The 25991-nt window shown below is 42.1% G+C and overlaps 1 long non-coding RNA gene across 5 annotated transcripts in view; it reads left to right on the forward strand.

Moving 5' to 3' along the window:
- The first annotated feature begins 4278 nt into the window (after window positions 1–4278).
- The window catches only part of LOC114027836, a 29224-nt gene continuing 7511 nt past the window's right edge, over window positions 4279–25991 (forward strand). For all 5 annotated transcript variants that reach the window (XR_003567297.1, XR_003567298.1, XR_003567301.1 and 2 more), the window contains exons 1-2: window positions 4279–4524; window positions 11002–11088. This is a non-coding gene — a long non-coding RNA (uncharacterized LOC114027836). The remainder of the gene's footprint in view (window positions 4525–11001; window positions 11089–25991) is intronic.

Raw genomic sequence — 25991 nt, forward strand, 5'->3', positions numbered from 1 at the left:
GATTGGTGTGGTGTAGGAGACTGGGCAATGGCAAGAACAGCCAGGATTTTCATGGAGGTGATATAGATGGATGGAATGAATCTTTTTAAAATATATTTTAAAATTTTCTGTTATTCTAAACTTGTCAAACAATATCAAAGACGAGCATCTTTATATTTAAAGAACAGGGAAGAAAAGATTATGCATGCAACTTCTCCATTACAGACAACTTGTTTTTTTTTTTAAGTATATAATACATTAAGCATGTTGATTCTGAAGCTGTCCCTCTTGTCTTTGTTTCTTTTTGAACTTGATGCAGTGAATCTTAAAGATATAGAGTTTGCTGAGTTGACAGTGACAGAGGGAGAGTCTGGATTTGGCAAGGACAGTATGGAGTATGGCTCCTTCTTCTGACTCCATTTGTCAGGGGACCGTAAGATACAGTGCTGAAAAATGTGGCCAGGGATACAATATTCCCTAATGAAGAAGGATACTTGACGTCAATGGTTCTACTAGTCCCCTCTCCCATCTGATCATATCCAAACTCCTTAGCCTGGTATTTAAGAGGTTGCAATGATTTTCCTTCCCCATCACTTTTCCCCTACACAGACTGTCTCTAGGGAGGTAGACATAACACAGTGCAAACAACACTGGGCTGGGAGCCAGAAGACTTGGTTTGGGCCCAGGCTCCAACATTAACTTTGTGTGCACCCTTGGGTAAGTCACTTCCCCTCCCTTGAGTCTTGGTTTCCTTATTTTTAAAATAAGGGGGTTGGACTTGCAGCTCTTAATACCCCTCGAGAACCTGGAGATAGGTACTCTTTGTCATGATGAGTGATAAAAAGAGGACTTTAGTAAAGAAATGATGACAAAAATGTAACATTTTAATAGGTTTTATGTTTTTTTAAAAAACACTTTATGACCACAATAATAGTTGTAATCTATATCACTGGAGGAAGGAAATACATTGATAAGGCCACAAAGTCATAAAAGCATTGAATCCCAATTTTCCAGTGAGGAAGACAGAGCAAGTTATTTATCCCCATTTTTACAGAGGAGAGAACTGAGTCTCAGAGAGAGCAAGTGACTTGGTCAAGGTTTCAGTCAGTAAGTGACGGACCTGGAACTAGAACCTATGTTGTCTGACATGGTCCTACGTTCTTTTCACTAATTTAAGGGAGTCAATGGATGAAGTGGAAAGAGCCATGGACTGGGAGTCAAGAAACTAAAGCACATTGCCTGGTCTCTAAGTCATTGGTCACATCCACTCTCTTCCCTTCTTTCCCTTGTCCCTGCCTTTTCCTTTCTTTCTGTTTGTCTAAGTCTTGTCATACCTTTAACACCCGCTTGAATCTCATCTCTCCACAAAGCCATCTCTAATCACTTCCTCTAGCCCTCAGGGATTGCTCCTGTGGCCTCCTATCGCACCTTGCCTTGACCATTCTGTTGACACTCAGGTTATATATACTTTCTCCATTGTCATGCAGATTGTTATGTCTACCTCCTTTCTCTAGTTCTATACCGTGGCCCTCTTCAGGGCAAGGGCATGGGTCTGCTTCATCTCTGGATAAGCTTAAACACCATAGTGCCCAGACTCAGGGGCCACATGTGGTCATGAGGCCACAGGTTCCCCACCCCTGTAGATCATAGGCATTACTCAACAAATATTGATTACAATGATTTCACAGAATGTCAGAGACGGAATTCAATTCTATCCAATTCAGTAAATCTTTATTAAATACTCCCTATGTGTAAGGCATTGTGCTAGGCACTGGGAATAGGAAAAAACAAACAAACAAACAGATGAAAATAGTTCCTGCCCTTGAGGACCTCACATTACATAGAAGGAAGAAGCGGCATGGACACCAATAAATAAATACAAAATAAATATGTAGTAATATTGGTTAAAAATAGGGGGAGATCAGGAAAAAGTCTCATGTAGGAGATGGAACTTGAACTAGGCTTTGAAGGGAACTAAGTATTCCAAGAAGCAGGAAAGAGAGAGTGGTCCAGGCAGTAGAAACAGCCTGGGCAAAGGTCCTAAGGCTGAACGTGGAAGCCTTATAGCAGAACATAGACTGTCAGACCTATAAGAGAATATAGAACATAGCCTATCAGAGCTGAATATTCTAGTTCAACCTTCTCATTTTTCAGAAGAAATTAAGGGGTCACGATGGGAAATTATTTTACTAACATCACACAGAGAATTAGGGGCATACAGGAAAGAGCCCCAGCCAAGGAGTCAAAGAACAATAGAGCTTCAGTTTTGGAAGAGATGTCACAGGTCATTTACTCCAATACCCACTTGAATACGACCTCCTTTTAAAATTCACCCAACAAGTGATCATATAAATTCTGCTTGAAAGTATCTAGGTGGCACAGCAGATAGAGCACTGAGCCTGGAATCAGGAGGAGCTGAGTTCAAATTCAGCCTCAGACACATACTAGCTGTATGACCTGGGTCAAGTCACTTAACCTCTGCCTGCCTCAATTTCCTCATCTGTAAAAGAGGGATAATTATAGTACCTACATCCCAAGGCTTTTTGGGAGGATCAAATGAGATATTTGTAAAGTTCTTTGCAAATCTTAAAGAATTATATAAATGCTAACTAATATTATTATCCAGTTGATGCGCTCCTTTTTTAGGCAGTCCATTTGTTTTTTGTTTCTGTTTTTGTTTTTTTCTTCAGTTTTGGACAGCTCTAATAATGAGCCAGAATCTGTTTTTTTGCAACTTCTACCAATTACTTCTACCGTAGTTTTGTTCCCTGGGGCAAGGCAGATCAGTTTTAATCCCTTTTCCATATGAGAGTCATTGATTTGAAGACAACTATTGAATAAGTCTTCTCTCACTTAGGCTAAGGCTCACATTCCTTCTCGTCTCCTCACCAACTTGGTCAACTTCACTTGCTCTGCCTAAAAATGGATTGACACAATTCTCCAGATGGGGTCTGACTGGAACCTCAGTTTCTCTCTCTCTAAATGGGGGAGGGGAGTTTAAATTAAGATCCCTTCCAACTCTGGCATTCAGTGTTAACTATGAGGTAAGGAGGGCAAGCCACATTGGGATTTTTTCCTACAGTCTAGTGGAGTGTCCAAGTTCATAGGTGATATGAAGGACAAATGTGCCTAACAGTGGATGGATGGTGACTTTTATACTTTGCTTTCCTGAGCAATTCTGGCTTATCTGAGTGAAAGTTTTTTTTTTTGTTTGTTTAATACTCCCCCTTTATGACTTAGAACCAATCAAGATTGAAAATAATAGTAACTGCTCAAATTTCTATATTGCTTTAAGACTTACAAAGTACTTTAAGTACATCAACTCATACAAAAATTCAGAAAATGATACTCAGAGAAATGATGTGACTCGGCTAGACTAATAAGCAGTAAAATTTAGATTTGAACCTGGGCTCCTGAATTGGGCAAATGACTTTATCTCTCTGAGCCTCAGTTACTTTCTTTGTAAAATAAGAAGGTTGGACTAAATGATCTCTAAGGTCTCTTCTAGCCCAAACTCCTGTCAAAGCTAAGGGATTTGAGTCCAGGACTATCCCCAGGACATCATGTGGCTGTCCCAGTTCTCTCAAGATGAAGAGTAACACCACCCTCGGCCGAGCCGTGGTTCCCATTTTTTGGTTTCAACTCCAAGTCAGCTTCTTGGATTCCATTGTTCCCCTGAACCAACCCCCCCACTTTTCAAAGATTCTCTCCATTCGCAAGCCCAGCCCCCACCCTTCTCCTCCCAGCTATAGGAGGCCCATCAGCAGGAGACAGGATTTGGTTCTTCCTGCCTGAAGTTCTCAGGACTTTTTCCTTTTCATCCTTTCCCACATGGAGCAGAAAGGTTTGAGGAAAGGAAGGAAATTATTACAAACAACTTTCTCTGAGCATGTTGCTCATGTTCCCAGGCATATAACTGGCAACAGTCACAGGCCTGTCGTCCTCACGAACTCAGTTGTTCCCCCCCCTTCTTCCTCCCTTCCTCCCTTCCTCCTCCTCTCCTTCCCTCCCTCCTTCCCTCCCCCTCTCTGACTTAATGACTTCCACATGGGCTTTGGCAGTCTGAGCCAAACCTCCCAGCATTGTCTGAAATCTCCAAATTTAGAAGAAATATGAAAATTGTCAAGCTCTCCTTCCTTAGGGGGTAAAGCCAACACTCCCCCAACCCGGGCAGGTCAAGGCGAGGTGGTCACGTGAGCCGGGCCAGGGCCAATGGGGGCCCTGGGAGGGCCGGACAGAGGGAGTTCAGGCCTCCTGGACTCCTCTTTCAGCTCATATAAGGTAAAACGAAGAAAGGGGTTTTCTAGCTGGGGAGACAGCAAGAAGTTTGGGGGAAGGGGGCTCAGGTTAGCAGCTGTTTAAAAATGCGCTGGTGGCAGCTTTGGGGTCCCAGTGGCAGTTTATAGTTTGAAGGGAAGGGATGGCCTCCTTTCCCATCCCACTCCAAGTCCCCCCTCCCCCCACCCTCCTGCTGAATGCCAGATGCAGCCCATCCCGCCTGGGTGGGACCAGGATGGAGCTAAGGCCATGACCTTGACCTAAGAGGTAAGTCCTGACAGGATAAGGAAGCAGGGGACTCTGGTAGAGACTGATTTGTCTCTCCCATCGTAAGGGTTTCTGGCTCTGTTTTTGCTCCTCGTTTCCTTTTGTTCAGTCTCTGTTGGGTTCTTAAGGTCCTGGTTGTCCTGAGCATGAGTTATACCAGCCTTAGACAAATGCCACCTTTCTTGGCCAGGTGACCTCCACCAACTCACCCTTTAATGCCCAGCAACAACTATTCTTTTGTCAACTCCTCAGATAAATTTTTAACTCATTGGTGCCAATAGCCTGGCAAGGAGTCATGTGTCTTAAAAGTATTGTTTCTGAAGCTGCAACAGAAAAAAAATAAAGACAAATTCTAAGCATAGGGTAGTGATAAGGGAGGTACTTACTATACAGAGTGGGGATAAAGACTTATGGGGTTTTTAAGACTGGAAAATTTTTCTTACTGAGTGTTTTTAGGAAAGGGACAGTGTGCCTACGGTGGGTATGAGAGCATTAGGGTGGGTATGGTGAGACTAATGTGGGCAGTGTAAGATGATAGAGTATTTAGGGTGGAAAAGTGTAAGTATTTAGGGAACAGTGTGGCTATGTTTTATAAACCCCAAATAAAGATCCAAGGTCTGTCAAAATTTGTTCCTTTTGTAAACCTTGTTAAAAGACAATTTTATTTTCTTTAAATTGGGACTGCCTACATAGAATATGTAGTTGTCATGGCAAGAAATATTTGTAGCAAAATGAGTTTAGGATGGGGAACACTGGTTAGGGTAGAAATGTGGGATAGTGAGGTGTGGTGAGTTACAGTTGGGGTCAGGAGGCTTAGGATGGGCAAGGAAGAGGCATGAGGGAGGAGAGATGAAGATAGGGCAAAATGTATATGGTAGGAATTATTATATGGATAAGGGTTGAAAACGAAAGGAAGGGTTGGGAGTGGGGCTAGGTCTTTAGAGTAGAGACAGAGAATGGAAGGGGCAAAAAGGAGAGGGAAGGGGATGGGGTAAAAAGAGTTAGAGTTAGGGACAAAGAAATTAGGTTGAAGAGATCATGGATAGAGATCATAGAACTAGAAGAAACCTTAGAAGCCATTGACTCCAACCAATTCATTGTATAGATTAGGAAACTGAGTTCCAGAGAGTTTGTGACCTACTCAGAGTTATATAGCTAAATGTCAGATGGAATTTGAATACAGATTTTCCTTGCTCCAAGTCCATCTTTTATAAGGAGGAGGAGGAGGAGGATGGAGGACAAAATCTTTAGGACAGAGTTGTATTGGAGGAAAGCGGGTAAGAATGAAAGTTAGGGTGATTTCAGGGTCTACAGGTGAGTATGATTCAGGATACTAAGGACTAGGGTTAAGGATGGTGCAGGGTGAGGAGAGACACTGTGGTGAAAGGAGTTAGAGCAGGGGGCAAGGGATTGGGGGGCTTAGTTGGTGAGGAACATGGTGTAATCTCAATACTCTTGATTCTTCCCTTGGTTTGATTGGCTCAAGAGATCTGAAGAAGCTCTGTTTCTCCATTGTGGAGAAATAGCAAAGCAGGAGGGAGCCTGAAAAGTCACCTCAGGGGTTACCCTGCCTTGTAGAATAGCACCAAAGATAATCCAGGCAGGATCAGGCTACAGGCTGTGATCCTGCTGGGTCCTCTAAAGCCAGGGAACAGTTTTCAGCCTTTCCTTGGAGCTTTCCAGGACAGAGGGACTGAGGCTGGTGTTGGGAGGGAGGCCAACGCTGCTGCCAGGACTGTGGGTTTAGGATCCCTCCCATTTCCGCAGAGCTCACCTTGCCCTCTTAGTATGCAATCTGTGACAGGTAGAATCCTGTACAGGCACTGACTAATCTCTCAAGGGCCCCCTCAATGGTCCCCATTGTAGTCTAGTCTCTCTGGCCTCCTCCTGAGTGGAAGGGGAGGAGTTTCCCATAAGGAGCTGCCTGTGCCCAACCTTCCTGGACATCTTGATTTATTAGCATCAGGACCAAACCACCTCTAGCCCTACTCAGATGGTAGTTGGCCTCACAGTGAGTGTGACAGGCTTGGCATATCTCTCTAGGTCAAACATGGAAGACATTCTTACATTTTGGAAGCCATTCTAGTTCAAGCATTTTCTTGGGAGTCAAAAGACCTGGTTTCTAATCTTAGTTCTGCTGTATGACTTTGGGCAATTCATTTCCCCTTTCTGTAACCCAGTTTCCTTATGTATTAAGTGGGAGAGGAGGATTGCATTAAATTATTGCTTAGCTTAGGTTGTCCTGCTCTGATGTTCTTTGTTTTAAAGCCACTTTCATCTCTAACATTTCGTATCTTTTGTTCTAAGGTCCCTTTTAGCTCTGATGCTCCTTTCCACTCTAATGTTCTATGTGGTAGGATTTTATGAATCTTTCTAAGGAGACCATTTTCCTTCCCTAGCTCAAAGACAGTGTGTTGATCCCTGTCCAGATTTTGTACATTTAGCTATGGAGCCTGATCTCAGACTTGCCTGGAAAGGGATAAATACTGATAACTCATTTTTTGTTCAGTTCTTTGTATTGAAAGCTTTATTATATGTTCCTTCATCTTCTTATAATGTGCTAGTGGATACAAAGTTGAATAAGATGTGATCCCTTCTCTCAAGGAGATTTTAGTCCTCTGTATGGCATTCAAAGCCACAGACAATTTGGTGCCACCCTACCTTTTCAGTTTTCTCACATAATATTTCTGTCCACGAACTCAGAGCTCCAGTGAAGCTGAATGATTTTTGTCCTATGAACACACCCTATACTGTGCTCCCATATATGGGTCCATATTCTTACTTGAGTGTTCCTTATACCTAGACTGCCTTCCTTTCCCTCTTTCCTTATTGAATTTTTTTCTATCCTTGAAAGGCCAGCTCCTTCTGAAGTCTTCTTTCACACCTGGGTCAGTAACAACCTTTACCCTCCATTCTTACATCATACTTTGTTTTGTTAATGTCTCTTATACTTAGTATATAATATTGTTCATTATAGCTGTATGCAAAGGTCTTATCCCTCTACTTGATCCATGAGGATGGGAGCTGATATCTCCCCCAACACTTACCATAATGCCTGATAAACACAAAAGCCTTAGTAAACATTTTTCATTATTAAGAAAAAAAACCTGCTAAGGGAGATAGGACACACATGTAGGTATTTCCAATATGAGGCAGAAAGTGTTGAACAATACAACAATGCAAGGGAGTGAAGAAGTCCTTCTGGCTGGGGTAGAAGCATGAAGGAAGACTTCAAGGAAGTGAGTGGCTTTGGATCTGAGTCTTGTAGGGTAGTTAAGGCTTTTATAGGTGAGGCTGGAGGGTTGAGAGGGTATTACAAGTGAAAAGAATGGTGTGCACAAAAGCTTGGGGTCACGTTATTCTCTGGAGTCACTATTCCAAACAATAATTTAGTTTCACTGGAATGTAATGAAGCCTGTAGAAAATAAAACTAGAAAAGTAGGTTGGGGACAGATTACAGAAAGCCTTGATTGTCAAGCTAAGGAGTTAAGACTATTTTTTTCTTTCAGGCAACTGAAAGTGAAGGCTTTTTGAGCAGGGGAGTGATGTGATCAGATGATGCTCTGTTTGAGGATGATTAGTTTTGTTGGTATATTCTGAATGGATTGGAAGGTGAGTGCAGTGGGAAGGTCAGAGAGGGAGACTGGAAGCAGACTGAACAGTTGAGAGTCTCTTGCAATAGCTTAAGTAGAATGTGATGAAGGTTTGAACTAGGGTGGTGGCAGTAGGAATGGAAAAGGAGAGATAGATGAGAGGGGCATTGTAAGGAAAGAATTGACGTGATTTGTCAAATGTTAGACTCTTCCTTCTCCCTCACACCCAAGGTTTAAAGGTTTAGAACGTAAGTGACTGGGTAGATGATAGTACCCCTAATAGAAACAGAGGGATCAAGAGGAAGGGCAAGGAGTGAGGGAGAAGATGATGAGTGTGGTTTGGAACACATTGAATTTGAGGGTCCAGGGGGATATACAGAGGGAGATTTGCCTGTAGGTGGTTGGAGATGTGGGACTGGAGCTCAGGAGAGAAGTCATAGCTGAAGAAAAAGATTATCAGGCATCATGCATAGAAGGAGTAGTTCAAGTCATGGGAATTGGCAAATTCGACAGAGAAATTGTACAGAAGGAAAAAGATTACAGGGCCTTGAATAATGCCTGCATTTAGCAGGTGTGTGTGTGTGTGTGTGTGTGTGTGTGTGTGTGTGTGTGTGTGTGTGTATGTGTGTGTAGGAGCATATGAGAAGGGTGGACTGGGACAAGGAAGAGAAAGGAGGGCAAGGGAAGAAGACAGAATGAATAGTCTGTGGAGGAAAACTGGGAGAATACACAGTCACAAGAACCAAGGGAGGAGAGTTTCATGAAGTTATGGAGGGCGTGGTGCTCTGCTCTGTCAAATGCTATGGAGAAGTCAAGCTAGATGAGGTCAAAGAAGAAGAACACTGGATCTGGTAAAGAGGTAATGAGTGACCTTGGAGAGAGCAGTTTCAGTAGAGTTATGAGAAGAGTGAGCAAGAGCTCTTAGATTTCCAGGGAGGCCAGGGCCAAGTTCAACTTTTGAAGCCCTTACTATAACCAAAATTAAATAAGCTTTGAAAACAAAAGAAATGTAATTTGAAAATATATTTTTTTAATTTAGCAAAATGGTTGGTTTTCTAGGCTTTTGTTCTGTAAAATGTGCTATCAAGGGAAAAACTAGCTTCTAACAATTTTGTTTCATAGATGAATGGGGGTACTCTTTTAATGGGTAAATTCAAGACATCCTTTGAGCCTAGGCCAAAAGATCTTTCTGCTCCCTCCACCTTCTTTATTGCCCCTGGTAGTAATCTAACCAGAAAGTTCCAAATTATATTTATCCTAAACCCTTCATTTTCCAAAGGAGGAAACTGACTCTAAAGTCCTGACCTTAGAGCACAGAACATAGAAGAGCAGGTCTAAAAGAGACTTTAGAACATAGAATGTCTGCAGAGGAGGTAATAGAGGGGACAGTTCATAACTTGAGATTCCCAAGGTAGAAATTCACTTCTCCTTAAGGGCCCCCTTCTATCCAATAGGACTTCCCTTTCATTGGTTCCTTCATCTCAATCTTCTTTCAATAAAATATAGCAGGTTCAGCTACTGTAAACCATGCCATATAAGGGTCAGTTGAAGGAACTGGGGATGTTTTGTCTGGAGATGACTTGATGGGGGGAGGGGGAAGATCATCACAGTATTCAAATATATGAAGAGCTGTCATATGGACAAGGGATTAGATTTATTCTGCCACAAAGGATATAACTAGGACGACTGGGTAAACATTGTAGAGAAGGCAGATTTACTCTTGATATGAAAGAAAAGCTTCCTTCCAATCAGACCCTTCCCCAAATGGAGTGGTCTGCTTGTGGAGGTAGAGCTTCCCTTGGTCGCTAGAGTTTTTTCAGACAGAGGTTGGATAACTGCCTCTCAGGGATCCTGTCCATAAGATTCCTGCTCACTTAAGGGGATGGACCAGATGAACTCTGAGGTTACTTTCAGGAGATTCTATGATCCTCTGATTATAGTCTGATCCAAAGGGAACAACTGAGTTACTCAAGTCTCAAAGAGCAAAAAAGTTCGTAGTTGGGTTTTGCCATTAACTAGCCATGTGACTTTGGGCCTCAGTTCTCCCATATGTAAAATGAAAGTTTTGGATGAAGGTACCTTTCACTTCTAACATTCTATTTTCAAAGGACCCTTCTGGTTTGTAAACAATGTGAGGAAGAGGTGAGTGAGGTAGAAACTGCCACACACAATCTTCAGGAGTTAGACTGAAGGGAAAAAATATTGTGAGACATATGTGGCACTTGGTAGCAGGAAGAGTTAGGAAGACTCTGGGTTCAGATATCTCATTTATTAGCCATGTGAGCATAGTTAAGGAATTTAACCTTTCTGAGCTGAAATTTCCTTATCTATGAGATGGAGATTATAATGATACTTGTATATATTTCCCATGGTTGCTATGAGGATTAAATGATATAACATAAAAAAAATTTTGCAGAACTAAAAAGTTCCATGTGAATGTTATGTTAAAAAAAAATAGAAGGCACTGTGGTACAGTGAGAAAAAGTCCTTGACTTGGAGTCGGGAGAAAGATGAATTAGAATTTCACCATTTAAATGACCATGGGCAAGTCACTTATTCTCTATGAGCCTTCATTTTCCCATCTGTACAATGGAGATGATTACAGGACCCATCTCAGAATTATTGTGAGAATCTTGTAAGATAATGTGTTTTAAAAAGCTTTTCAAACCTTAAAGTGCTGTACCAACACTAGCTATCATTGATTTTTATTTTCATTCTTCTCTTCATTGGGAAACAATCCTATGACAAGTTGCTATCCTGCTATGATTATTTTGCATTTAATATTCTGCAAGCTATTATGGGAGGGGATTTTTGTCATTATTATCACTACTTACTACTGCTATTACTACTTCTACTACTATAATTATAATAATTATTATTCCAGCTCTACCATTCCATGTCCACTGCCAGTTACTTGGGATGAAAGTGAAGAAATACTTTCAGCTTTGGCATTGCTGTGTGGCATCTTCAGGTATGTGTGTGTATAGATATATCCTCTTGGTTTCTCTAGTTTCTTTTAAGATTCAACTCAAATCCCACTTTTTCCAAGAAACCTCTTCCTCCTTCACCTCTCAGATTTTTTTTTAATGCTGTGTATATCTTTTTTATTTATGCTGTGTATATCTTTTATGCACCTAGTAAATTACATGTTTTCTACCTCATTAGAAGGTAAGCTCTTTGAGAACATAGATTGTATTTTTGTCCCTCTTCACATCTGCAGCAATTAGCGTAGTGTCTGGGTACATAGTAAGCACTTCATAAATGCTTGTTAATTGATTGACTGACTGACCCTTAGCTATACTTGGACAAAGGTGTGTATTAGTCCTTGTGAATGTGTGGCCATATGTATGCATGTTATCATGCACATACATTCTAACACACATGTGAAGGGTATACACATGTGACCCAGCTGCAGGAACCTCCTCTTTGTTGCCTCACGCAATTGCAGAGAATGAGTCAAAGTTCTTCTAAGCTTAAAGTATCAGGAATTCAGGGGAAAGAGCCCGCAATGCCGCTCCCTAAAAGCTGTGTCTAGACAGACTAGGTCCCTACACATGGCTGGAACCAGGAAGGGGGTGATTCAGCTCCCAGCTTCCTCTCATCAGAGGGATTGTCTGTAGATGATTAAGTTTATTTATTTATTTTTTAAACCTTGGCTTGCGAAAGAGTTTTGTTAGCTGCAATAATTTGAAGTTGGGAAAGTTTCCTTCAATGCATACTTGGCCCTTCCCCAACCTAGAATCATAGAATGTCAGATCTGGAAGAGAACTTAGGAAATAGAGGCTCAAGAGTCAGAAAGACCTGTGCAGATCTTCTGTTCCAGCACAGGAAGAAATGGGAGCCTAGAGAACAGCCTAACATGACTTGTCACAGTTTACTTACAGACAACATGTAGTAAAGCTAGGCTGAATTTGGACTCAGGTCCTCCAATCTCAAATCCAATGCTCCTTTCCCTTAGAATGTGCTACCTTTCCTCCTCAGAGGAAACTGAACTCCAAGATTGGAAAATGATTTACTTAAGGTTATACTAAGAGATAAACACAGTTCTCCTGCCTGCTAGCCAGAGGATTTACAGTTGGAATGCATCTCAGAGATCTTTGGGTTCAATTACTGTATAAATGAACAAACTGAGACTTGAAGAAGAGAAATCATTTGCCCAAGGTCTCATAATGAGTCAATGCTAGAGCATGGATTTCAACCCAGTTCTCTTAATTGTTGGTCCAACGGCTTGCTGCCTCGTCAGAGCTGCATCTTCTCTATCAGATTTGAAAAAGAAAGTGTGTGTTTATGTATTTGTGTGTTTATATGTATTTATTTGGTGAGGAGATGGTTTCCAATGACTTTTCCCAAGGTAATTTCTTTTTGTAAAAAATAAATTTTAATGGATATATTTTGTTTTCACATTTAACATATTCAAATATATCCTTCCCTTCCCCTTCTCTTTGCTCACCCAGAGATCTATTCCTTAGAACAGGAAATAAAAAAGAGGGGAAAAAAATTCAGGAAAACTCACCAACATGCAGAAAAAACCTGACATGTGTAGTGTTCTATACGCATAGTCCCCATCTCTACAAAGAAGGCAGGGGTAGGTGCATCCTTTTACCTCCTTTTTGGTAGACATGATCATTGTAATTTCACAGCAGTTTCTATTATTTAGTTGTTATCATTCTTACCACTCACATTGTTGTAATCATTGTGTATATTGTTTTCCTATTTCTGTTTACTTCACTTTGCATCAGTTCATATGAGTCATCCCAAATAAGTGTTATCAGGCTTCTATGTATTCTTCATATGTATTGTTTGTTACATCATCAATGAGCATTATTTAAGCACTTATGTGTTAGATACTGTTCTAGGCACTGAGGACACAAGAAATTATACAATTATGTTCATGCACTACACCTTGTTTAGCCATTTCCCCAATTGATGGGCATCTACTTTGTTTCCAGGTCTTTGCTACCACTAAAAGTACTGCTGTAAATATTTTGGTATATATAGAGCCTTTCTTTTTTATCAATTAGCTTCTTGGGCTATATTACCTAGTAGTAGAATCTCTGGGTAAAAGAGGTAAGGACATTTTAAGGATATCACTTTCTTTGCATAATTCCAAAGCCAAGCTAGTAATTTTTCACAAATGATCCAAATTGATTCTCATCCCTGAGCTCACCCCCCACCTCAGCAGGTCTGCACTGGACCAGAGACCTGGTGGTCAGAAGGCTAGAGGGGTTGCTGCTTCAATGTGCTTCTGAATAGAATCCTGCATTTCCATATCTTCAAGATTTGGCCATGCAGAGAAATAGATGCAGTAAAAGAGGTGTAGGCATGACTCTTTTGGTAGTTCCTGATAAGACAATGAGAAAAGTTTCTCAGAGCCCAAAGCTTAGGCCTGTTTTTTTCTTTCTTTCTTTTTTTTTTTTGGTAGACTGTAAGTTTGATAATAATAACAAATGAAACTATATACTCTCCCCTCTCCTCAATAGTAATCTACTTCTAATTACTTTTCACCTTTTTCAACCAAGAGTATATTTTTGTGGGGCCTGTGGTTATGGAGAACTTAGCTAGTGGGACAAGGCCCTTGAATAACAGTGCTTCTACTTTTCAGGGGAACATCATGGTCTCTGACAGCCTGGCAGTTGGGATACTTGGAGGCCTCGTTTTAGGGGATGGTGAAAATTAGGGGTTATGCTTGAAAGACTGCTGGACTTTCTTTGTTTTTGTTGTTTGTTTGATGGCATCTTCCAACCCACTGGTACAGTGGCAAGAGCATTGGCTCCAGAGACAGAGGACAGTGGCTCCAATCTTACCTCTGACAGACACTCTCTGTGTGACCTTGGGTAAATCACTGAATCTTTCTGGGCCTCAATTTCCTTGTCTGTGAAATTAAAAGGTGAGACTAGGGGGCTTCTGGGGTCTTTCCCAGCTCTAGGTCTATGATTTGATGGCACTTTGCCCCTTTCCAAGAATCCCCAAAAAGTAATCAAACTCCTGGTTCATGATTGCTTGGAAATCCTTGAGGTCAGACACTTCGGGAACAGGGCATATTTTGTACACACAGTGATACTGACTTCAGATGGTGCCTGCTCCTTGCTCCATCAAGCTTCCATTTTCAGCCAGCTCCTGTCCTGAGCCCTCCCATGGGACATGCTGGGACCTTCCCTCTCCCCCCTTTCCTCCCTCTTCTATGCCTCTACTGAAATCTGCCCTTTGCCTTCCTTGTTACGCTTCTTTTCCTGGCCAACGGCAAGCGGGCCTACCAAGGCCTGAGCCTGTTTATAGGTCTGAAGTTCTCTGGGGAACTCGCCTTACAAATAATCTGCCCTCTCTTAGGAATGCAATTCGTCAACAGCACCAAGGGAGCCCCTCAGGAGCCTCGTTCACAAGCTCTGGAAAGCGCCTGCTGTGGAATTCTGGGAGTGGCCCCCAGCTGAGGTCACAAGAGGGCTTTTGGTGTGGAGTCAGGATGACCTCCCTCCCCCCCTTTTTTCCGACATCCCTCCCCCTCCCAGTAAGTTCTTTCCGTCGGTGTGGGGGTGTATAGGCCGGAGGCCTGGGAAAGGAGGAGCATGCACAGAGCTAGAGAGAGGTGGAGGAAGAGACGGGAGCACATAGGAGCAGCATGCTTTGAGAGGTGGCGGGGCAGGAAGAGGTAGGGGGTGTAGTGGGTGAAGAAAAGGGTTAGAGAATCCTAGACTATGAGGGCTGGAAGAGATCTCAGAGGAGATCAGTCTAACTTGTCCCCAAGTCAGAATTCCCCTACACCTCCCCGCCTTCCGTTGAATTTCTGATGCGTGACCACAAAGCTTCTTGGGCATTCCCAGCACTGAGGAAATCACTGCTTCCTGTAGCATTCCATCAAACCAAGACAGCTCTAATTACGTACAAGAAAGTGTTTCCTTTTATCAAGTGGAAATGTATCTGCAACACCTACCTTTGCTCTTCATTCTCTCCTCTGGAGTCAAGCGGAATAAGGATAATCCCTCTTCCAATATCTGAAAGCCTGTGTCATCCCTTCCTCCAACCCCTCCCCTACCCAGTCTTTCCTTTTCTAGGCTTATTCCTTCAAACGATCCTTGAATTGGGTGTGTTGTAGTCCTCGTATCATCCTGGTCACTCTCTTCTGGGCCCATTCCAGCTTTTCATTATCCTTTCTAAAATAAGTAGTGCAGAATATGACATAATTCTTCAGAAATGGACTGATCAGAGCGAAAGACAGAAGGACAATCATGCTCATTCTCTGGATGCTTGTCCAAGTTCCTGAGGGTGAAAAAGGGAGCAGAGACATTCCCAAGGTCATGGGGCTCACATCAGTCAGGGCTGCTCCACAGCTGGCTATCAGGGTGGATGCAGAGAGGTCTAGCCTAGAGTCTGAGGCAATGCCAAAAATTTGCAGAGGGTCAGTCTCAGGGTTACTTGCCCTGGGCACTGGAGGCTGATAAAGGGGTAGAAACACTCCTAAGGGTGGCGTCCAACACTGGGCCTTTTGGGAATTCATCTGGTAATACATTTTTTTGGTTTTTGTTGAATTATTATACACATTAGAGCTTGAAGGGATCTTAGCAATCATCTAGCCCAAATGCTTCATTTTACAAAATATACTGAGGCCCAAAGAGAAGTGAAGTCACAATTGGAAATAGATAGCCGAGCCTCAATTTGAACTGAGGTCCTCTGTCTACAAATCCAATAATCTTTTCATTCCCGCACACTGCCTTTTACAAATGATTGATTGAAACTTTTTGATGTTTTCCTGTTAGAAAACCAGATTATCAGTCAGGAGACCTGGGGTCTTGCCTAGGCTCTGGCCCCTCAAATCTATTTGTCTCTCAGCTCCAGTTATCTCCTCTGTATAATGGAGAAAATAATGCCTGCCTTGTTCATCTTGCAGGACTATGAAAAGATTCAGATGAGATAATGGATGGGCAAGTGCTTTGTAAATGACTATAGAAAAGTGAGCTATTATTACTGATGTTATTTTATGCTGGAAGTAACCCAGGTCTCGTGCTCAGCCCTTCCTGATTTAAAGAGCTCTTGCTGATCTCTGAGTGGGTCAGCTCACGATCAGTATCCAATGGCAAGGGCATTTTATCTCAATGGACAAGGAAGCCAGAAAAAGACTTCAAAGTTTTTGGAAGGTCAAAGGCCACAAGGCTCTTCCCAAGGGTTGGTAAAACTTTCTTCAGAGACTTTGACAGGAAACACATGTAAGAAAGATTCACAGCTGATCTAAAGTTCACAGACTCATGATAGGGAACTGAGCCCAGGGAGTCCAGAAGCCTCAGTTCTTGTCATTTCTCTGCCACATAATACTTCTGTAGCTTTGGTCAAATTCCTGGCCCGCTCTGAGCCTTGGTTTCTTCCCATGTAAAATGCATAAATTAGAATAGATAGTCTCTAAGGTTTCTTTTAGCTCTGAGGGTTTAGGATTCTACCTTGTCGAGACCTGGCATTTGGCAAGAAGTGTTTGAATCCAGTAGACAACAAGGTTTTTATATGATTTTGTCTCTCTGGGTCTCAGCCTCCTCACTTGTAAATAGTAATAATTGCTTATATTTCTGCAACACGTTTTAGTTTTTATGAAATAATGTTCACATACTATTTTATTGATTCTCACAACAAATCTGTGAGTATAATAAGTATTATCCTATTTTATAGATGAAGAGATTGAGGCTCATAGAGATTTAGCGACTTACCCAGAATCACATAACCAATGAATGTTAGTCAGGATTTGAACCCAGGTCTCTCTTGACACCATTGCAGCAATCTTTAAATTACATGTCAATAAGTGGGTTAAACTAGATAATCTCAGAGGATCTCTCCAGCACTAACATTCTGTATTCTAAGGCCCCTTCCAGCTCTTATATACTATGTTCTAAAGCGTTCTCCAACGTTCCATGTTCAATCTCTCTTATTCTATGATTCTATATGGTTTAGTCCTTCTTGCCCATTGCAGAGGAGTGTTTTCAATAATCCTGTCTACACTTCCTAAACTATCTGTTGGCTACATCCCAACCTGGAGCACCCCTGTTTTAGTCAGCTTCCTTAAATGGCAATGTCTTGTTCTGCTCATTTCAGCATTCTCTAAAACATCCTTTCACTAAGTGGGTCCTTGCCCGATCCTCTCCCACTCACATTCCTATGGTAACATAGGCATTATAATCCAGTGTCAATTCCCTGGGGGTCAATGACAGCTGGCACTCCATAGAAGAGTGAGTGATTTCTTTCTATGGTACAATTATAAAGTCCCAGAATTCCTTTTTCTCGCTCCCTGGGGCTCCCATCCCTGTAAAGGGGCTGGTGGTGGTAGAACGAAACATCCTGAACATGCATTTCTCCTGCTAGGGGAATTGACCCATGCCAGGTCCAATAATCTTAGACTGTCAGTTAGAAGATTCCCTAGAGTATGGAGTGGAAAGATAACTGGATATGGAAACAGAAGGCCTGGGTTCCAGTCCTCTAACACTAGCTGTGTGACCTTAGGCTAATTACATTACTCCATTAAGCCTCAGTTTTCATAACTGGAAAATGAAGGAGTTTGTTTAATTCAAGAATGTCTAAGGTCCTTTCTAGCTCTGATATTCTGTGATTCTGGCAAATGGTCTAATTTAATCACCTTTCTATACCTACAATCCCAATTGCCCCCTTCCCTGGTCCCTTCCTTTGAGAGATAAGGAGATCCAGACCCAGAGAAGTGTGATAATTTGCCCAAAGACACACACTTGTCATTGGTGTAGCTGAGAGTGTGGCATGTTTCTCTCCTGTAAACCCATATCTTTTTCCGCTCCCTTGTTCTGCCTTCAGGACCTAGAGCTTGGCTATATCTTATAGTCCCCAGACCCGGAGTTGCTTCTGAGAGGGTGGCTCATGTTTGGGATCCTTTTTTTTCCCTTCAAGGTGGACCCTGCTGCTTCTGGGCAATGCTGCACAATTCCCCAAAGCTAACCTCAACATGAGATTGCTCTGTGACAGGGGCCTAGGGAGAAGAAGGCTGCAACTCAGCATCATAAGGTTACTAAGCTAGAAGCAACCTTGGAAACTGCCTAGTCCACCCCATTCAGTTTGTAGATGAGGAAACTGAGGCACAAAGAGGTGAAGGAACTTGCCCAGGGTCATATAGGTAGTAAGCATCCGAGGCAGGATTTGAATTTAGCTTCTCTGACTCCAGAGCCATTGTACCGATGAGTTACAAAGTGCAGCCCTTACCCCACCCCTCTAAAAAAAAAAATCAGTTGTCTCCTTGAAATTTCACCATCAGAGCCTAGAGAAAACAGGACAGAGAGTATGAAGGCATTTTAGGGACCATCCGAGTGTTGCAGTGGATAGAGCACTGGGCTTGGAGTGAGGAAGACCTGAATTCAAATCTGGCCTCAGACACCTACTAGCTGTGTGATCCTGGGCAAATCACTTAACCCAGTTTGTCTCAGTTTCCTCATCTGTAAAATGAGCTACAGAAGAAAATGGCAAACCACTCCAATATCTCTGCCAAGAAAACCCCAAATGGGGTCATGAAGTGTCAGACACGACTGAAATTACTGAACAACAATAAAAATCCAACTCTCTCTTTTTACAAATGAGGAAACAGGTTAGGAGAGGAGAAGTAATGACCACGGGCACACAGGGGAAGAATAACAGAGCCAGGTGTTAATATACCAACACACTGGCTGGCATCACGAAGCGGGAGCATAAAGAACATGAGGCTGGGAATTGGCAAGCCTTTGTTTCCATCACTGACCTACTGTGATACCTTGGGAGCCATGGCCACTCTCTTCACCTCAGATTTCTCCTCCGTAGAAGGAGGAGTGGGACCAGGTCACCTCTGAGGGCAGCTAGGTGGTGCAGTGGATGGAGCAGGAGTCAGGATGACCTTGGAGTCAGGAGGATCTGAGTTCAAATCTGACCTCAGACACATGATTCTCACTAGCTGTGTGACCCTGGGCAAGTCACTTAACCCCAATTGCCTTACCAAGAAGCAAAAAATAAACAAACAAACAGATCACCCCTGAGGTCCCTTTTAGCTCAAATATTTTCTGCTCTGTGGTCCAGTATCTTTAAGCCCTGATGTTTTAGGTTTTTCTCTCCCAAACCCACAGGCATTCTTCTTTCAAGAAAATTCCTTTGTAGCCTTAGAGATCATATTGTCCAATACTTCTATTTTATAGAAGAGGAAATTAAGGCCCAGAGAGGATGTCACTTACTTAACTTTACATCATCATCATTTTAGCTGACATTTATATAGCATCTACTGTATGCCAGGCACTGTGCTAACTGCTTTTGAATTACTATCTCATTTGATCCTCACAACAACCATGGGAGGTTAGGTATTATCATTATCCCCACTTTACAGATGAAGGAACTGAGACAGAGTTAGCTGACTTGGCCAGGATCACACAGCTAGTAAGTATCTGAGGTCATATTTGAACTCAGGTCTTCCTGACTCCAGGCCCAGTGCTCTATCCACTGTGCCACCTCACATAGAATAAAGATATATTTACTTAATAAAAGAATGAAAGAAAATTATTAAGCGCTTAGTAGGAGTCAAGTACCATGATAAGCTCTGGAGATACAAACAGAAAAGCAAGACAATCCCATCTCTAAAGGACCTCACTTTCTTTTTTTTTAATTTATTTTTTAATTTTTTAGGCAATTGGGGTTAAGTGACTTGCCCAGGGTCACACAGCTAGTACGTGGCAAGTGTTTGGTCTGAGGCCGAATTTGAACTCAGGTCCTCCTGACTTCAGGGCTGGTGCTCTATCCGCTGCGCCACCTAGTTGCCCCAGGACCTCACTTTCTAATGGGGAGAGACAACATATAAAGGGGTGTCCAGACAGAGGGTCAATGGAAAGGCCAGGTGGTCTTTCCATATGTAATAAGTTGCAGAACCAGACTCAAACCAGGTCTTTAGACACCAAAACCCACTGTTCTTTCTAGTACACTTAGTTGGAATTTCTCATTTTAGTCAATAGTTAATCTTGGTTAATCTAATTAATCTTAATCCCATCTGTCACCATCCCATTCTTTCCCTCTCTCCTTTTATGGTATCTTTTCTTTTTCTTTCTCTTCCCATCTCTACAGGCCTTTCTTTCCTCAAAACTCACTTCTTCCCCCCCCCCCCCCCCCCCCCCCCCGCCACCTTTCTTTCCTACATTGTTGGGTAAATGAGCCTTGGGAATATCTATGAGGTCCAGGAATTGATTCAGTCTGAACCTCACCAAGTCAGTCCCCTTCTCTGGTCTTCATTTTCCTCATCTGTACAGTCACAGTATATTTCAGAATTCCCAATCTGAATAGACCTGAGACACCATCTAGTCCAACCTGTTATTTTAGTGGCAAAGGAAACTGTGACTGATTTTCATTTTCTACCAGGGACCAGGATTTACTGGGCAGGCTCTGCACAGATATTTGCCTCACTAGGGGCACCCCTGAAATCTGCCTCTCCTACCTCCTTCCCACCCCATGTTCCTTGGCTCATCTCCAACATACAGGCTGAGGCGTTCAGTCTTCTCTTGCAGAAATCTGCCACTTTTGTTACCATAAAAGGCCAAGTGTTCCTCTGCTGCTAGCTGTAAGGATAGTAAAAGGCTGAGCTATTTTTAGGGAGCTTGAGTTCCTCAGCTCAGGATTTGGTTTGCTTAGGCCTGGGTGCCTCAAAGTTCCCTCCCTTGCTCTCCTGCCTTATTCTTCTTGTCCCTTCCTTCCCTCCCCCCGCCCATACACGTTGCCTCTCATCCATTCTCTCTTCTTCTTCCCCTCTCTCCTTATTTTTCCTTATTTTTCTCCTTTAGTAACCTTTCTTTTCCTCATACTTTCTCCTCTACCCTTATTCACCTTTATCTCTCCATTCCTCTTTTTTCACCTTCTACCATTTTCCCCTCTTTCCCTTTTGCACTCTCTTGTCTCTCTTTTGTATCTTTGCTATCTACCCCATATACATTATCTCTCACATTCTTTCTTCCTACCAGTTTTCCTCTGTTCTCTTACTTTCTTCTATCCCTGTCTCTTCATCTATCTCCCCATTCTCTCCTTTTCTCAATCTCTCTCTTCCTCCATTGTCCCACTATTTTTCTTGTCTTCTTTCATCTTTGTCTTATTCTCCACTCAATCTTCCTCTCTCTCTCTTGCTCTCTCTGTCTCTCTCTTTCTCCCTCTCTCTCTCTCCCTCTCTTTCTCCATCTCTCTTACTTTCCCAGTCATTGTCTCTCTCCTACTTTATTCTTTCTCTTTTCTCCTTTCTTCCTTTTTTTCTTTCTCTATTCTCTTCCAAATTTACCTTTCTGTCTTCTTTATCATTTTCTTTATCCCACATCCTTTTCAAAAGTGAACTTCCTTTTGAATATGAAGCTGTGCAGGCTCTTTTAAAAAAAGTCCTATTTACAACATGATTTCCAAACATCCTGCATCTGGTCCCAGGAAGGGCCAAAAACTACTTAGAGGGGGAAAGTTGTGGTGCCACTTACGAAGTCAAAGAAATTTAAAGGCACCTCACTTCCTCCATTCACTTAAGTTACAAACTCTTATCAAAAACCCTCCCCACCTAATGTATTTCTGATGTCATAGCCTTGATTTTTCCGATTTTGACCCAAGTTGCTAAATTAGGAAAAGGGAGAGGAAGAGAGCAAAGAAAGAGTTAGGTGTAGTAGTGGAAAGAATACTGAATTTAGAGCCAGGGCTGATGCAGAAGACAGGGACCAGAAACACAAAGTGACAGATTATTCTTTCAGTCAATGATCAACATTTCAGGGAACTTGAAACAATACCAAATATGGATTGGTTGAAGTAACATCTGTGACCAGTGGAAAGAACACAGTACCAAGAGTTGGGCTACCTGGGTTCATGGGTCTGCCGTTAATTAGCAATGGGCCCTGGGCAATTCACTTCACCATCCTGGACTTCAATATTCTCTTTCAAAAAATGAGGGTGTTGGGCTGAATAATGTGTAAGGCCTCTTGTGACTCTATTAATCTATGAATCTATAAACATAGACTGTTTAGGCTAGAGAAAAGAAGATGCATTTGTAGACAGCTAGCATGCCTGACTATCTTAGGGGCTGCCTTACAGAAAAGAGATTAGATCTGTTCTTTTTTGACCCAGACTGGAAAACTAGGTGCAATTTTCAGGGAAAAAACTAAGCAAGACATGCAAAGACTAAAGAAGAAGCAGCCGGGTGTTGTGAAAAGAGCCATGGAGTTTAGAGTCAGACTGGGAAGACATGGATGGAAATTCTACTACTTTTACTCTAAGAAACAAACCTTGTGCAAATCAGTTTCCCTTCCTCTGAGGCCTCAGGTTTCTCATCTTAAAAATGGGAATAATAATAATAATAATAATACTAGCATTATCTACTCTGGAGAGCTGTTGTAAGACTTGCCAATGTGATGTGTTTTTTCGAAAATGCTACAAAGATAGGAACTTTTTTTCTTAACAAAGATGGCAGATACCATTCTCAAGACACTCATGATTCTCACTCCACCCACTTTCCTTTTATAGTAAAAATGTGGGTAAAAGCATGGTTGGGAGGAGGGAGGGAGTATTTGAGAAAATATGGTATGTATGAATCCATCCAGCTTTTCTTAACAATGATGGGGTGACACAACTGAGAAAAGGCATTTTTAGTATAAACCAAGGACATCTGGACCCTGGCAGGGTTACAACAATTATGTCGTTGGATTCCTCTCTCTCTGGAAAGAGAGATGTTGAGAGTCTTTCCAGGGAAAAGGAAGCTCATTTTTCTGTGTTCTTGATTTCTTCCATGACTCTCTTTGCTTCTCTATTTTCTGTCTGTTTATTAAAATTGTCAAGGAAAAGGAGGTACTTTTCAGGGGCCACTTCTGCCAGATTTAGGGCTAGAATGTTTCAGGGTTAAGAGGCCATGGCCTGGTTCTGAGGACGCTTGCTATCTAATAAAGAACACACCTTAATCATTGATTAACATGGAAGATCATCGATTTAGGCATGCAATGGGTCTTAGAGGCCACTTAGTCTAGCTTCCTTATTTGGCAGATGAATAAACTGAGTTACAGAGAAATTAAATAACTTGCTTGATTCATACAATGAATAGTATGAAAGAGTCCTGGCCTAAGAGTCAGAAGCCCATGATTTGAGTAAGTCCTTTGCTACTGTCTTACAGTGAGACTCATTTCAGGACTCACTGTGAGGCTGTTTTCTCCCCTCTCTGGGCCTCAGTATCTTCCTGTGTAAAATGAGGAGGGTAGACTATATGGTCCCTAAGATCCTATATAATTCGGATATTCTCTCTTTTTTGTTTGAGGTTCTTCCACTCTCTTCCCCTCCAACCTGTTCTCTGGCCTAGGCTCTAGTCTCAGAGTTTTGTATTGGACTCGGGGCTGGGCCAGTCAATATCAGTCCCTCAGTCACAGAAATTTTGCCTCTGGCTTCAGTCTGTGTTCTGTGGGTTGCTGGCCTTGCGGCCAGGGCCCCGCTCAGAGCTTGTCCCCCTGGGAGGAAGTTGAGAGCGTGTGAGGACTGTGATCCCGAGTCTCTGGGCAAGGGTAAGAGAACACAGAAGGAGGCAGGAGCTGTGGGAATGAGCAGCTGAGAAGCAGTATGAACATCAGTAAGCACACCATTGACCCATCTTCCCATCTCACTCTCCTCTGAGCACCTCCCTCCTCTCGTTGTTCCAGGATTTTTGCCAGGCTTTCCTTCCCACCCATTCACTTTTGCTATGAAGTAAAGCTACTTCTTTTCTATCTTCCTTTACATGCCATATGGGCCACATGTGAATATATTTGTGCAGTCATATAGCTCTGTGACAAGACAAAAAATGCATGTGAGGCTACACTTTGGGTAGGGGGAGCTTCTGGTAGACTGTGGGTATAAGGGGATTATTGAATCTTAGAGCTGTAAGGGGTCTTAGAGGTCATCAAATTATTTCTAAGTAGGAATCCTTTCAACAATGTCCCCCACAAGTGGTCATACAGCCTCTGTTTGTAGACTTCCAGTTACAGGCAACTTCTTATCCTTCATTTCCCTTTGGAGCAGCTCTAATTGTTAGGAAGTATTTCCTTATATGAAGCTAAAACCTTGGTCTTCCTTCTGCTCATTGCTCTTACTTCTGCCCTCTGGGGCCAATATGAATGTCTAATCAAGGGGTGGGGAACCTGTGGCTTCGAGGCCACATGTGGCCCTCTAGGTCCTCAAGTACGGCCCTTTGACCGAAACCAAACTTCAAAGAACAAATGAAGTTTGGATTCAGTCCAATGACTGCACTTGAGGATCTAGAGGGCCACAGGTTCCCCATCTCTGGCTAATCCCTCTTCCCCATAGCAACCCTTTAAATATTTGAAGCCATTTTTCATGTCTCCTTAAAAAGTCTTTTGTTTTCTAGGCCAAACATTCCCACTTCTTTTAATGATTCCTTGTATTCTCCTAGTCTCTCTCTCATGAATACATATATAAGGACAAATAGGATGGAAAATATTTGAGAGCCTGTAGGGTGGAAATTCTTAACCTTTTTTTGTGTCATGGTGGACCTTTTTGGCAGTTGGCTGAAGATGATGGACCCCTTCTCAGAATAATGATTTTAAATGCACAAAATAAGATACATGGGATAACAAAGGAAAACAATTATAGCTATCTGTCTATCCATCTATCTATCTGTCTATCTATCTATCTATCTATCTATCTATCTATCTATCTATTTATCTTAATATATACAAAGTTCATGGACCCCAAGTTAAGAACACCTGCAGTAAGCGGACTATATGTGAGGGAATATAGATTAGCGATCCTAAGGCCCTGACCTGACCCTTATGATAATGTAAGATCCTTGCTAGCAGGCATTGTGCCATCTTTTTTTTTATCCCCATCTTCTAGCACATATCCTCCATGAAGCAGAAGTTTAATACAATTATTTTGTTGTTGGATGTATGAATGAATTCATAATATCCCTCTGTAAGTGTCTATCTCTGATTCCCAGGACTCAAATTGACCATCCCTTGGCCTATGATTATTACGTTTTATTTATATGTTATTTATTTATGTATTATGATATTATAATATTATTATGAATATTATGATTACTATGTTCATTAAATAACTGATGCTGTCTATTGTATTGTCTAAGATTGAATTTCCATGCAACTCTAAAATTCTGTGCTTCTCTAATTTTGTGATTGTGTGTCAGTCCAGAAGAGGACTCAGTGAGGGGACAGTTCTGCACCCCAAAATTCACAGCATTCTTGCCCATTCCCATTGTGATAAACAGCAGGATTCTCAAGAACCAGAAAGGAGCAAGGTCAACTGACTAGCCTATGTGGAGATGAAGCCAACATCTCTGGCTTCCTCAGTACCACACTTGTAACCAATGAGCTTCCAAACACAATACTACTAACCATTTGCAGACACTGTTCAGAGCAGTAGAAACTGCATCCCATCTGACTAACAGATGTGGCCAAAGTTACAGCCTTTGGGCTTTTTGGAAACAAGTAATATTGAGGACATGTGTAATGACTAAGAAGATAGGATATAATTTTATTTCTTTTTTTTCATATGTAATTTTATTTCCCAGGAACAGAGTTGGGCTGTTCCCTTTTATCCATTCTGTCTTAGCCACAGCAGTGTGATATAATGGATAGAGTGCTTGGGAAGAAGAAATGTAGGTTCTAGTCATGACTCTTCTAGGAACTCACTGTATGATAGGATATGAGTCACTTACCTTTTCTGGGCCTCAGTTTCCTCTTGTGTAAAATAAGAAAGTTGTATGAGATGACCTCTAAGGTCCTTTCCAACTTGGCTATCATGAATTTTAGAGTCCCATCCAGCTCTAATAATTGTGTATTTTAAGATCCCTTCCAGCTCTGATATCCTATGTTCTAAGGTCCCTCTTAGCTTTGACATTCTCTGCTTCTCATTCTGTCCCAG

This window comes from Vombatus ursinus, unplaced genomic scaffold (assembly GCF_900497805.2).
Source record: "Vombatus ursinus unplaced genomic scaffold, bare-nosed wombat genome assembly UNPS02014863.1, whole genome shotgun sequence".
Taxonomy (NCBI): Eukaryota; Metazoa; Chordata; class Mammalia; order Diprotodontia; family Vombatidae; genus Vombatus; species Vombatus ursinus.